At 42.7% G+C, this 13,434-nt stretch overlaps 1 long non-coding RNA gene across 1 annotated transcript; it reads left to right on the top strand.

Moving 5' to 3' along the window:
- Window positions 1-11,021: 11,021 nt before the first annotated feature.
- Window positions 11,022-12,500, top strand: LOC133625026 (uncharacterized). The gene is made up of 2 exons (XR_009818324.1): window positions 11,022-11,183; window positions 12,268-12,500. It is a non-coding gene; the product is annotated as an uncharacterized LOC133625026 (long non-coding RNA).
- Window positions 12,501-13,434: the final 934 nt, after the last annotated feature.

Genomic DNA, 13,434 nt, shown 5'->3' with positions numbered 1-13,434 from the left:
GTCTGCTGGTAGTCTGAATTGGACCTAACTCTGAATGCATAGATTATAGCTGAGGCTGGAGCTGAATCAAAAGAAGTGCCAGTTTGATTCCCTCCTAATCTGAGTTGATCTTTCTACTCCTTGAAGCATATTTCAATAATACTCTTTGTTATCTTCCTCTGAGTTACCAGTATACTGTTATTGTTCTTATCTGTACATTCACTTGATTGTGGGACTGCCTCTGAGCCTGTCACTACTGCCTCATAATGAGCGTAATTATCTCTCTGTGGGCTGCCAGACCTGCTAATGATGGCTGTTGCCACTACAAGAGGAGATTGAAGCTGCACAGTGGCTGCTAAGAGCAATGTAGGTCACAGCAGTGTCGGGATTGCTTCATCAGGGCTTTAATGGTGGCTGGCGATTTTGCATTGGGCTCACAACAGCTTACTCTTGTAGGGTCCTTGCAGTCTCCTGGGCTTTCACAAAAAAGCCTGTGCATTTATCTTCTAGCTTTTGATTGGTGCCTCACCGGCAGCTTCCGATGAGATCTGCTCCCTTGGGGTCCCTGAGGTTGGTGGCTTTATGAATCCTCTACAGACTAAAATTCAGCTGTTTGTTTGAAGTGCAGTGCTTAGAACTGGATGCTGTTTCCCAATGAAAGAGTGTATCCAATTAGTTCCTCTGATTCACGGGCCGAGCTGCCTTCCCAGCTTTCTATGTTATCTGGAAGCTGATGGTGAATCCATTAAACAAACAAACCAAAAAAATCAGTCTTTTCTGTGCTGTTCAGCATCTTCATATGTGAATTAGCCTATATGCAAATAGTGAACCTTACAACGGTGAAACCACAGATCAAAATTGTGACCTTGTATCACCACAGCTTGAAATTGCTCTTGTTAAACAGTAGTGAAATATTTTTGCATTTCCATTTATTATAGTCCTGTTGCAGAAGCACAGTACAGTTAATACCACACCAGCACTGTGGCACAGCAAATGCAGTCTTTGCTCTTGGAGGACTCTACACAGCATCAGGTAGAGGTCACAAAACAGGTCACCAAAAAAACTATGAGAGAAAGATTTTGCACTGTAAGTTATTTCTCACAAACGAAGCTGGGGAAGGAGAAAGAGCGAGGATGAGCCTCAAGATTTCTTTTGCATGGCCTGTTTAAGTCCACAACCTGATAAATTAAGTCTGGTTTTACCTGGGTAAGGGAGGTGTAAGTCCAAGAACAACATCTAAAGTAAGCCAGGACACGGTCATAGCTGCATGATGGGGAAGATGGCACAGCCAGTGGCCTCCAAACACACTTGCATACAAACACACACATGTGTCCTCCCGCTCTTCGTACTCATCTCACTGTCTTGCTACTCTCTTTCCATTACTGGGGGGCACCTGCAGGCTCCTGGCTTTGCAAGTGAGCTAAGGGGTGTGCTGAGGGCCCAGTGTGGTGAGGGCATCCTTGGCAGCTGCCAGCTCAGCTGCTCTATAACACATCTCAGCAGATGAACCTTTGGGGATCTGCCAATGACTTGAAGGAAAACACAGAGGAGAATGAAGCAAGCCTTTTGTTCAGAGCCCTACACCTGCAAAGCAGTGGCTGGCACTTCTATTGAAAACAGGAAAAAATATGTTGAAGGCTGTGAGATATAGGCAAAGCCAAGCAAGTTGATGGATAAGATTGATGGAGGTTTTACAGTCCATTCTTCTCTCTGATTAGTATGCTAATTAAGATCAGTTTCATACACATCTACTGTGAGAGGTCAGGGCCTACCCTGATTGCTTTGCTTTCCACTGCTCAAAATGCAACAGTCAAACCAGAAACCATGTGTTCACAGCATACTGTAATGTGCACAAGAAGCACCTGTAAATAGTCCCTTGTGCTCTGTGTTATCTCTGGTTTTGTATGTCAGATTCCTGTATAGGTGTGCTGCTTAGGATTTTTTTCCTGAGAAAAGCATAATTAACCTTGAAGTCTCTCAGCTGTGTGGAACTTTGTCAGAGACAGCTGCTCATGGTGCAAAAGCCTCCCCTGCTGGCCCTGTTGTTTACCAAGTATCATCTCCTTGCATGTGTATCTGTCTGTCTCAAGTTGCACTTGAGATGGCTTTTAGATGGCTTCCTTAAAGAAGAGAAAAATGAAACACATGTATTGATAGGGTGGTAAATGCAGGGTTCAACAAGCAGATCATGGTCATCTAATTCTGGTTCTGCAGTCATTGAATTGTGTGGTTTTATCCAACAATAGACATTTCCCTGCAAGTATTAGTAATGCAAGCACTTTGGATGGAGGGTTGGAATGGCCAATGAAGCTGTAACAGACTGAATTTGCTGTGACAATGACAATAGATGAAATTTGGAGGAAACTTTGTGTAAGCATTAGATAAAAGCAATATATCAAGCTTGTGAATCAAAGGGTTTGGGTGTTGTGTTTTTTTTCTTTAATCAGAACAATTCCTGGGATTGTCAAGATACTGGGACAAGGAAACTGTGGCTGAACAACCGAGTTGTTGTGCTTTCTTTTCCTTCCCCGAAGGATTTTCAAAGGGGCCTCAGAAAGCACAGGAGAGGAAGAGCTGGCTGCAGCAGTGGGAAGATACCCACCCAGCTGGATCTTAACATCTTCCCCCAAGCCCAGTGAGTCCACAGTTCAGAGCCATCAGTTTGGGCTTGCAAATTACTCCCCTTGGTCTTAACGACCCTGCAGATCCCTCAGGTTTGGTTGGGATGGAAACTGTGGAAGAGACCCAGTTGCTGTTGCTTGCTGCTTGACATTCTTTCGGAAAGGAGTGGAGCCATGTGCTCACACAGACGGGATGTAACGGGACAGCTGAGAGAGTGACTTTGAATGAAGGAAAGGGAAGAAACGAGGATAACTTCTCCTTGCCAATAAAAGACTCTTCCTTAGTGGTATCTGCATTTGATAATTTTACCTCTAATGTTTTTAAATTATTTTGTTCTGTATCATATACACCAGACAGCACACACATCCTAGACTGGACTGCATAGCCTAGAGTGAAAGCTACTGCAGCTGTGAATAAACCAGCTGTAGTTTGCAAATGATGTATAATTCACTGTAGAGTTTGTCCCCTCTACTGGGTCCCTTTTTTTTTGCCCCTATCTGTATGATCCTGCAGTAAACCAAGACTTGAGATCATAAGGTGAAGGCCAGGTGCAGTTCACCACGATTGTGGTGTCAGTGGTTTCTTTGAGAACATCTCTAAAAGGTCTTTCTACTGAGAGCTAACAGGTTGCATCAAAAAGAAGTAAATTATAATCTCTTTCAGCACGTGGGGTTTCCAGGCCCCATATACATGGTCTCAAGTCCAAGCCCCTCCAGCCTTAGGTTGGAAACATGTCTGTATGTTTGTGGTGTGGCTGCAGAGCTGCTGCTCTAGGAACAACACAGCACTGCTTCTTCTTCCCTTCTGATGTCCCTTGCTGAACCATGCAGCCATGCACTTGCACACAGAGCATGAAATGTAGTCAGCAGAAATGGCTGATGGTTGGTTTGCCTTCCCACGCAAAGCTACATCAATCCAGCCTGCAACATCAAAGCTCAGCTCTGCTCCTCTGCCACTAATGCAGATGTTAGGCAAGTTTGGCTACTTTGCAAAAGGATAAAGAGGTGGGAAGAGAAGTAACAAAACAAAGGATACTGCTTTAAATATAAAGCTTGAAGTGCTTTTCTTTGTCTCTGGTTTTGGTTGGGTTTTTTTTTTTCATTTAATCTTTCTTATTTTTCCCTTTCTTTTCCATTCCCTTCCCTTTTTTGTTTGTTTTACACCTGCATTTTGCCACCTTGTCAACTTCGGTAATTTGCAGCATCTTAGGACTAATTACAGTGAGAAGCAGGACTGCTGAAGACCTTATCTCAGAATTGCTCTCACTAGAGCAGCTGCTGAGGATGCCTGCAATACAATGCTTTTCCTGTCTGAGGAGCAAAACAATAAGACCCAGACACATAGCTTCTGGAAATGCTTGTTTATAGGCAAAATTTTTACACATTGAATGTGCTGAGGCTATAAACAAAAGCCTTTAACTGCATTGTGTTAATTTCAAGTAAAAAGTACTTTCCAGAATTGCAGAGAAAGCTCATAGCTGGCTTTTACCAAGTCAAATGTTTACTACAAAACTCATGGTGTGTATTGTATGGATACAAAAATGGGGCTTTATCTTATAAATGCCTTAATTATAAGGTTGGAAATAAATGTCTATTTATTCCATATTAATTCTATACTGTGGGTTATTTGCAACATATCGCCTGTGTAACTATATATAATTGCACTTAAACATCTTACATCCTCACGAGCAGTTTCTTTCATGTTTATGAGCCTGTAATCCCTGATTTTCTTAGTAGCATTTGTTAACTGGTTATAATTTGTTAAAGCAGACTTCTTGCATGTATATGACTCTGCTCCTCCCTGGCCCTTCAGGAGCCATGGAGCTTTGTCTAATTGCATGCCCGTGAAAAGCGGTATGGCAAAGCTGAAAGGGAATAGCATGTTTTGTGTGCCAGCCCTACCCTGCTAATCAAAAGAAGGTAAAATAAATAAGATAAGTAGCCATAAGCCTCTAAAGCCAAGCAGGGCTCTCATTTTGCAAAGAGAAGCTGGTGGAAATCACTGGTGCCAATTTGGTGAGAACTGGAGAGTGAGGAGGGAAGCAAACCAGAAGCTTGGCTCTCTTTTGCAATTTTAAGTGTTAACTCCTTGTGCCTGTTCTGGTGAGGAAAGGAAGGTTTATTCACCTATAGTTAATGAACAAATCAACTGAATAATACAAAGAGGCAAAACAAGTGAGCATTCCACACTTTTTTGTCTTCTGAGAGGCTGTATACAGTAACCAGGGGATAGACTGGGGTATGGGGAGGGTCTCTCAGGGCTTTGAAAAGTGGAAATGCCCCTCTCCCAGCAAAGGAAATGTGCAGTGCTTGAAAAGGCTCAAGAAGCAGTTGGCAGCTGTGTGCAGGAAGAGGAAATCACCTCATCTTGAACTTGAAAGCAAAACTCAGTTTCAAGTGAACACAAGAGCAGCAGCATTGTTAGCAAAGTTTACAGTATGGGTGACCTATACAGTTTCTTCACTGAAATGTAAATATGTAAGAAAGCATTTAGAGAAAGGCCCTTCCCCTGAGGTTTTGGGAGCAAGAAGAGAAGCTTCCCTAGATTTTGTGCATTTCTGAATTAGATCTTTCCCAAGCAAGGGCTGCAGGGGGGAGGGCAGAACTGTGAGTAAGGCTGCTGCAATGGCTATCTACAAACCAGCTTGAGCGACCTGAATGCTGTAAGGTGTTTCTGGATACCTTGAATAGTAAAGTTTTTGCCACCTCACCCTACTCCAAGCCCACATGAGCTACCAGGACTACTGAAAGACACATTTTCACATCATCTGATGCTGGTTTATGCTCTTCTGTTTGCATCGAAAAAAACCCTCTCCCCTTCAAACTTGAAAATGCTTTAAAACCCCAGACTTGAAGCAAAGCTTGAGGATGCAGTGATGATCTCCTAGTTTTTCTTTAGCCTTGCCTAGAGCCTACCTTCTTCAGCCTGAAAAAGCAGCCCTGTCTTTTTTGGCCATCAGTAGCTGCTCTATGACTCCATCTGTGTTTTAAGTTCCTCTCTCAGGTGAAAGCTCACACAGTGTCTCAGTGCCAAAGTGGCAGGCGAACTCTGTGTGGCTGCTCCATGTTGATGGAGCCTGAACTCAGCTGGCCCAGGAAATCACTTTGCAGTCAGCTGCCCTGAGCCACCGCAGCTTCACCACAGGGCTGGCGCCTCGTCAGCAAAGGACATAACTGGGGGAAATGTGCTCCAAGCACTGGTTTTATATATAGCGGAGAGGAAATGGGAAGAGAAGTAAGAAAGTGAATTGAGTGTTTTTCAGATTGCTGTGTGTTTTTCAGCCTCTGTTCGCCAGTTGCCTCCTGCCACATGCCATGTGCTTCCATCAAGACTCTGTGTGTAAGAGGAGTAACAGCAATGCTTTACAGCAGCAACCTCTTGCCACACAACAGCAGCTTCATCTTAGAGAAACAAAGCGAGAAAAACAAAGGGAAAATAAGTCCAGTGCAGCTTGGTTTTACACTCTGCTAAGATCTGTGGGTCTTCCAGCATGTGGTCTTGGGCACAACTGTGCCTTGGCTGTCATGAAAGGAGGGATTCATCCAGAGCAGGTCAGCCAGAGTCACTTTGAGGGAAAGGCACATTTAAAAAGTAAATAGAGTCATGTTGCCTGTTGGCATAAACACAAAGCACGTAGGAGGGGGAAGCATCTTTGTTTTTGTGCATGGGAGGGTGCTTTCAGATCAAGTTATTGCTGAGGCGCATTTCTGGCCAGCAAATAACAGCTTGCTCTGGCAGCAAGACAGTCCTACCTGGCAGGGAGACACCAACTTCGTGCAGCTCAGTATCAAGTACCTGCATCTTTGGGTTTTAGCATTTCACACTATTTACAAAGATGAATCTTAGATTAGAATCCTGAACACCCGCGAGAACGTCAGATGCCTCATGTACTTGGTGGTCTCATTCTGGCGTTAAAAATCTCTCCAGACCTCACTGGGACTGTTCAGGCTGGGAAAAATATCTATAAGCCACCCAAATTGCCCTACTGGGACTCTGGGCCAGTGTACTGATGTCTGCGGCAACGCTATCTTTCTTTGAGAACAAAGAGTAGTTTCCTTTTGTGCACTGAACAAATAAACACTGTGTGGGAATTGCTCATAACAGAAATGCTTTTAAAGAAACAAATTCAAAACCTGAGTCACTTGTTTCAGAACATGGACCTTTTTAGTGCTTGGGAATGCCTGCAACTGAGGCCTGCAACTTGATAATTTACAGAGGTATCCATGGCAGGAACAGACGATTATTGTAATAACGTCAGGGACGATTCTGCATTAAAAATTTAACACAGAAGAAATGCCCAAGAGCTGGCAGATTAATTCTGACTAGTGCCAGAATTAATCATGAATTTGGTTTTTAGTATAGTTTAGGCTAGAAACCATCTTAATTATACTTTCTCCTTTAATTACATGAGAAATCTGTCATTAACCTTTCCTACCATAACTCGTGTTTTAGGCTTGGTTCATCCTGCCTGGCAAATGAGAGAATAGGAGGCAAAAGACAAAGAGAAGACTCCAGAGTGCAATTACCTTTACCACTTACCTGTCTTCCAGGTTTTGAATCATAGAATCATAGAATGGTAGGGGTTGGAAGGGAGCTTTAGAGATCATCTAGTCCAACCCCCCTGCAGAAGCAGGTTCACCTAGATCAGGTCACATAGGAACATGTCCAGGCAGGTCTTGAAGACCTCCAAGGAAGGAGACTCCACAACCTCTCTGGGCTCAGTGAAACTTTTCACATTAGTATTTCTTTCAGCTCCTGTGTTGCAGCTGTTGGCTGCTCACTGTTTAACTGATGAATTTGTTGTTTTGTTATAAATGGTCCACGTATAAAGTGACAGCCAGAGTATAGTCGACAGACTTCAAAATGCAGGGAAGGAAAGTAAGAGGGAGGTATAGCCTTGTATATGCAAATTCTGCCCTGAAGGGTTCCAATTGATTTACTGAAGTTGCTTCTAATGAAACTAACTTTGTGTGGATATTTTTTTTGTAACAGGAATTTTAAAAGCTGAGCAATGAATAATGCCTAGGAAGGGTCACATATACGCATGGAAGCTCTGCTCTAATACTGATACTTCTGAGAAGGCATCACTAGATGCATGAGGGTTTGGTTTTAAGAAATCTTTTCTGAAGAAGGAATGCCACATCTGAATGAATCTTCCATTTTTTAATCTTTGTTTCTTTCTGTTTAAACCCTCCACCTTCACAGATGTATTTTAACATGTTAGTAGAAACATAGCTGTTGAAGTTCAAAGAGCGAATTAACATTTAAATTACAGTATCTAACAAAGAATAATAAACACAACTAGTTGAACAGGTTTAATCAGAGAAGAAGTCAACTTTATTGAGGGTAGACATGCAGCAACACCAGCTCCTAAAGCCTAGGTATGTGAGCTCATCTTTTGTGAGGTGCATCAAGCTGATTTCTTCATTTATGACTTCTGGTCTGGACCTGCATATCTCAGTAATTAGAAATGAGAAGATGAGAGGTGTGAGAAGCAGCACCACATACATGAGACTGAGTGCTGTGGTAAAGAAAGTAATTTCTTTGGTGTCTGCACTCTGGTTAGAAAGTGATCATCTGTTCTACATATCCCAATGTTAGGAATATTGGTTACAAATGTTTGTCCAATTTTCATAGAATCACAGAATCATTTTGGTTGGAAAAGACCTTTAAGACTATCGAGTCCAACCACTAACCTCACACTGCCAAGCCCATCACTAAACCACGTCTCACAATTTTACCTGTTTTCCTTAAACATCCCCTCCAGAAGCACAGTGCTTTCTCTCTGTAAAATTCTATTTTAAAACATGATGGTGAAACTTTAATACCCTTTTGAAAACTGGCCATGGGTGCAGTAATTGCACCCGGCTGCAGTGCCCATCACGCCGCTGGCCTGGCCCAAGCTGCAGTCGCACTGCTGATCCCTGCCTGGCTGAGCATCCGTGGCTCTGCCACTTCAGCACTCGGGCCCAGCAGCCTGTGGTCCTCTCCAGCTTGTGTTACAAACATCAGCTTTGTCTGCTGCAGGGAGTTGTTCATACTGCCAGCCACAGGCATAAAACCCATGAATTAGTTGCAAAATTAAGGCTGGAGAGCCAACATGTATATAATACACACACCCTCTCACCTATACATGTATATTCGTTTGGGCTATCACTTCTAAGCCTTTAGGTTCTGTCTCTTTTGCATTGCTGAACGTTTTGTTGGTTGTTTTTTTTTTCCACGAGTACCAGAGTGCCTTCATGGTTTAGTGACGTAACATTGTGAACGTGTTATAGATGGGGTTGAGGCCAAGCCTTTCCCTTCAGCCAGGGCAGGGTGTCACACAGGAACCAGGGGAGGGTTTGCTCTGTCCCTCCCACCCTGCGGAGAGCCCAGATGGCTGCAGTGTCAGCTGAAGTCACCCTCTGCTCTGTAACCTCTTTCTGAACACTACAGGATACTGACTCAAAAGCCAGAAGCCACCTGTGAAACTGCTTGTGAGTCAGAGGGAGGCGAGAGTGGCTTTTCTTTGCATTTTAAACTAACAAAGTTTTCTGTCTTTCTCTGCAACTGTTTAAACAGTTAATATCCTTTAATGCACATACCTCTGACATGCCTCAAAAATGCTTGGAAATACTGTAGCCTGTGTTTCCCATAAGCCTTCAGAAAATGGACTGCTTCAAGGGCTTATTGCTGGAGTAATTTAACAGTTGTGCTGCAAAAATTGGCAGGTAAGCGGCCCAGCAGAAGACAGAGTAGCCAAAACTCTTATCTTGACACCCACTGCTTGGTGAACTGCATCGACTCCCCTTAGTAAAAAATGAGTCTTATTTATAAATTCACATCCAATACAGAAAGGAAGCTTGTTGCACTATTGTGGAGATCAAAGTTTCACTGGTGGGTTTTTTTCTCCTTCTCCTATTTAGAGAGCTGAAGTCAGTTTACATGTGTCTGTAGCCCTCTCCTTACTGATGAGCCCAGCACAGTTGATAGCCTTGGGCATTTTTCTAAAGCTGTTTCTAAAGATAAACATTTTGCAAATATTCCCAGAATGCAAGTGCTCAACTTAATTCAGCCAGAGCCAGTACTGTTTGTCAGCAGGCTGTTCCTGTACAGGAGGTTTTAAATTCCAATTCCATGTATCATAAATTAATATGTAATGTGAAACTTCTCTGGTCAAGAGTGGAATCCCTGCCTTATTGAAGTTCCTACAAATAAAACCTCTATTGATGTAGTTCAATAAGAATCAGAGGTTAATCACGTTTCTCCTGCTCCTTTTTCTTAAGAACCATTCTATGACCGAAAAAAAAAAACCCAACAAAAAACCCTACATATACTAATCAACCCCCAAAGTGTCTGGGAGCACTCACATTCTTTAATCTTCACAACAGCTTTAGGAAGTGGATTGTCCTTAGTTTATCAACAGCAATTTGAGGAAGCAGGAAGGAGATTTTTTGGTTTTGGTCAACGTGTAGAATTCAGGTTGTCTTTTCTCTCAGATTATGCTTTTGTGATCTAAAAAAGACAAAGTGTGTGCTCATCACTGTCTACTTGGCCACAGCAGGTAACTGCTTGGCTATGTGTGCCATGCAGACAGCTGTCAGCTAGGAGATTTCTTCTGCTCATGTAAACAGTAGAGGTATTTTCACTGGATGGGCTAGGATGCTTTGATCATACAGAACACCAGAGAAAAGGAGAAAGAGAAAGCATGTAGGGTGTCTATATATACACTATATATAGTAGATACATATGAAGTATATGCATATATAGTATATGCATACAGTACACATGTATACAAAAACATTGGGGGTTTTTAACAAACTAGAAACCCCACACGCACACTTTACTGTAAGTCTTACGGGTGTTTTCTTCCACAGAAGCAAAGGGCTAATCAGGAGAGGAAATAGAAGCCGATTACCCCACCCACCTCCGAAGCCTCTGCTAAAGCCATTTATCGTAACATTTCTCAACCTTCTTGAGCTGGCAGCTGTGTAGGAGGACTCCTTTTTGCAACCTTTTTACAGCACCTATGAAGAAAAATAATGGTGAAATAACCCCAAGCAACAATAATGCTTGTATTAAGCATGGAGATGGCTGGGTATGGTACAGATACACGGGAGTTCCCCAGAGAGCTAGGCTGTTAAATCTAGCTGTGGGGCTGAAAAAGATCAACTTTGACCAGAAATGCTGTTTCAGAGCTAAGCAAATTCAGGGGAGTTCATGGTCAGCTCTTACTGCTGCAGTACGTTCAGGTTCCGCTTCCTGAATATTGTAAATATTTGCATACTTTCTCCTTGATATTGCATAAATGGTTTGGTGAGTTTCAAGTGGGTTTCAGTCTGTGAAAGATAGGTTCTGGTATCAAAACTGCCTTTTAAAATATTTATATTTTTAAAAAAGTAAAAATCTACATCTTATTCACAGAATCACAGAACGGTAGGGGTTGGAAGGGACCTCCAGAGATCACCTAGTCCAACCCCCCTGCAGAAGCAGGTTCACCTAGATCAGGTCACACAGGAACATGTCCAGGCGGGTCTTGCAGACCTCCAAGGAAGGAGACTCCACAACCCCTCTGGGCGGCCTGTTACAAATTACAAGAGGTAAGCAGATGGGTAGAAACAGTGTAAGAAGTGGGTGAGAACTCCTCTTGCCTGGTCAATGAAAGCTTAGTTAACTTTTTGGTCTTTAAACTGTACTGGAATGCAAACACTTCTGAGGTAGGATTTTACTTGTCAGCCACAAACATTTTCATGTAAAATAAAAAACCGGAAAGGAAAGAAATGTAAGACAGATATTGATTATGCAAACAGTATTATGTAACAATGAGAACTAAAGGTCAAAGGATTCCTAGCAAAATTTAAAGAAGTGTTTACAGAACATTAATTAAAAGAAGATGGGTTGGATATAACCTGAATTAAGCTCCACAGACTCGCTTATCTGAGGGCTCTAGTTTTCATGTGGCATTCAGAAAGCATAAAGTATGAGTTTCCAGATGTATAAGCCTAAACACCAATACACACAGTAATCCCAGGAATCCACAATATCACAAGCAGCAGTAACCTGGTTAACAATTCAGGGGCTCAGATGGTCACCAATTCTGAACTGTAAGTCTAGATATTAACTAAACATCTCGGTATTTTTTTAAAACATCTTTTATGAAATTAAAGAGAACTTAGTGTCTTGGGCTACTAAATTCAGAGCCTCTGGTCTAAGCCAGGTTCATCGTTTAGAGAGAGGTCCTCTGTAAAGCCAACTTGTTGTCCCAAGGCCAGTGTAGCTGAGTTTCCTGGGCCTGTTGAAGTCTGCGACTCCATGCAAGTAAGCAGAGCCTTCCTGTCTGCTCCTCAGAGCTACCTGAGACTTCAGTCCTGCTGATAATCTCCCATTCCACTTTGACAACACTCAGATTTTACAGTACAGATAATACTGTTCATATAGTATTTCTCCATAGCCAACTCTTTCATACTCAAACTCAAGCCCTTTTTACTACTAAGTCTCCTGAGGAGACCTGAGAATCATAACTTACATCCAAAGCAACTTTTCCTTACCCTTGCCGGAGGAGGAGTAAAATAATCCCATTTTTTATCATCAGTATTGTTTTCCACCATTCTTCTGAGCCTTGCCACAGCCCTGTGCTTTTTGAATGGCTTTTTCATAACCCCCTGCCCCTCTCTCTACCTGCAGCTGAAGAGTATTTCAGAGTCAGGAATCAGAGAAGAAAAGGTGGCAGCCTCAGTAGGACCAGCTCCAGCACCAGAGCCCTCTTACACTTCTAACTGGAATCAAAAGGAGAACTGAGAGTTGAATTTTGAAGGATCAACATCTTAGGAGGACACAACTGTTGCATTGTTCTCAGGTAGATGTGACATTGTAATGCTTAATGTTTATTGTTACAATGAAAGCCTGGAGAATTCTTTTGTTGGCTTTATGTTGTGAAATTGAGATGCTTCATGTGTAGACTGGCAAAATTCTCTGTTTGTGAGTCCTTATACAGACACTGAAAACCCAACTTGCAGCAGTGCATAGGCAATATCATTTTGGTGGTGATGGCTGACTGGATTTTACATTTGTCCCATTTAATAGCTGACCTGTGATGGTCCCATAAATATTTCCAAAATAATCTCTCAAATGTATACCTGTTATCAACAGATTCCCTGGCAGAATTGCAATAAACAGTTGTTAATGGCCCACTAGCTTCCTAATCCGGGTTTAATAAGAGAAGCTTCTAGAAGCTTCTCCTATATCTGATAAGGCCAGATGTGCTCCAAGATGACACTACTAGCAAGTGTCAGCAGGACAGAGTCAGGCTGTTCTCAGTGATGTCCAATGATAGGACAAGGGGCAACGAGTACAAGCTGGAACATAAGAGGTTCCAAAGAAACACACGGACAACTGGAACATGCTGCCCAGGTGGGTTGTGGAGTCTCCTCTGGAGACATTAAAAACCCACTGGGATGAGTTCCTGTGTGACCTACTCTACGTGGTCCTGCTCTGGCAGGGGAGTTGGGCTAGATGATCTTTCAAGGTCCCTTCCAACGCATAACAGTCTGTGATTCTCTGATTAACATATTTGAGAAGAGGAAGAAAGTTCTGGTGCAGATGTGAAACTGTGGTTGAAGAGGGGAGTGAGAAGGTGAGAGCAACAACCCTGCGGACATCAAGGTCAGCCTGAGCAGCAGCCAAAACACAAGTGAGTTATCAACAGGTTTCTAGCTACAAATGCAAAGCACAGCACAATGAGGGCTGCTGTGGAAAATTAACTCCATCTCAGCCAGACTCAATACAGCATATTAACTGTAGGCCTCTGTTGCCAACAGAGTGAAGCAGGCTCTTTCCAAGCAGTAGCTGCTG

The sequence above is a fragment of the Colius striatus genome, chromosome 2 (assembly GCF_028858725.1).
Source record: "Colius striatus isolate bColStr4 chromosome 2, bColStr4.1.hap1, whole genome shotgun sequence".
In the NCBI taxonomy this organism is placed as follows: domain Eukaryota; kingdom Metazoa; phylum Chordata; class Aves; order Coliiformes; family Coliidae; genus Colius; species Colius striatus.
This window is presented reverse-complemented; position numbering and strand designations above follow the sequence as displayed.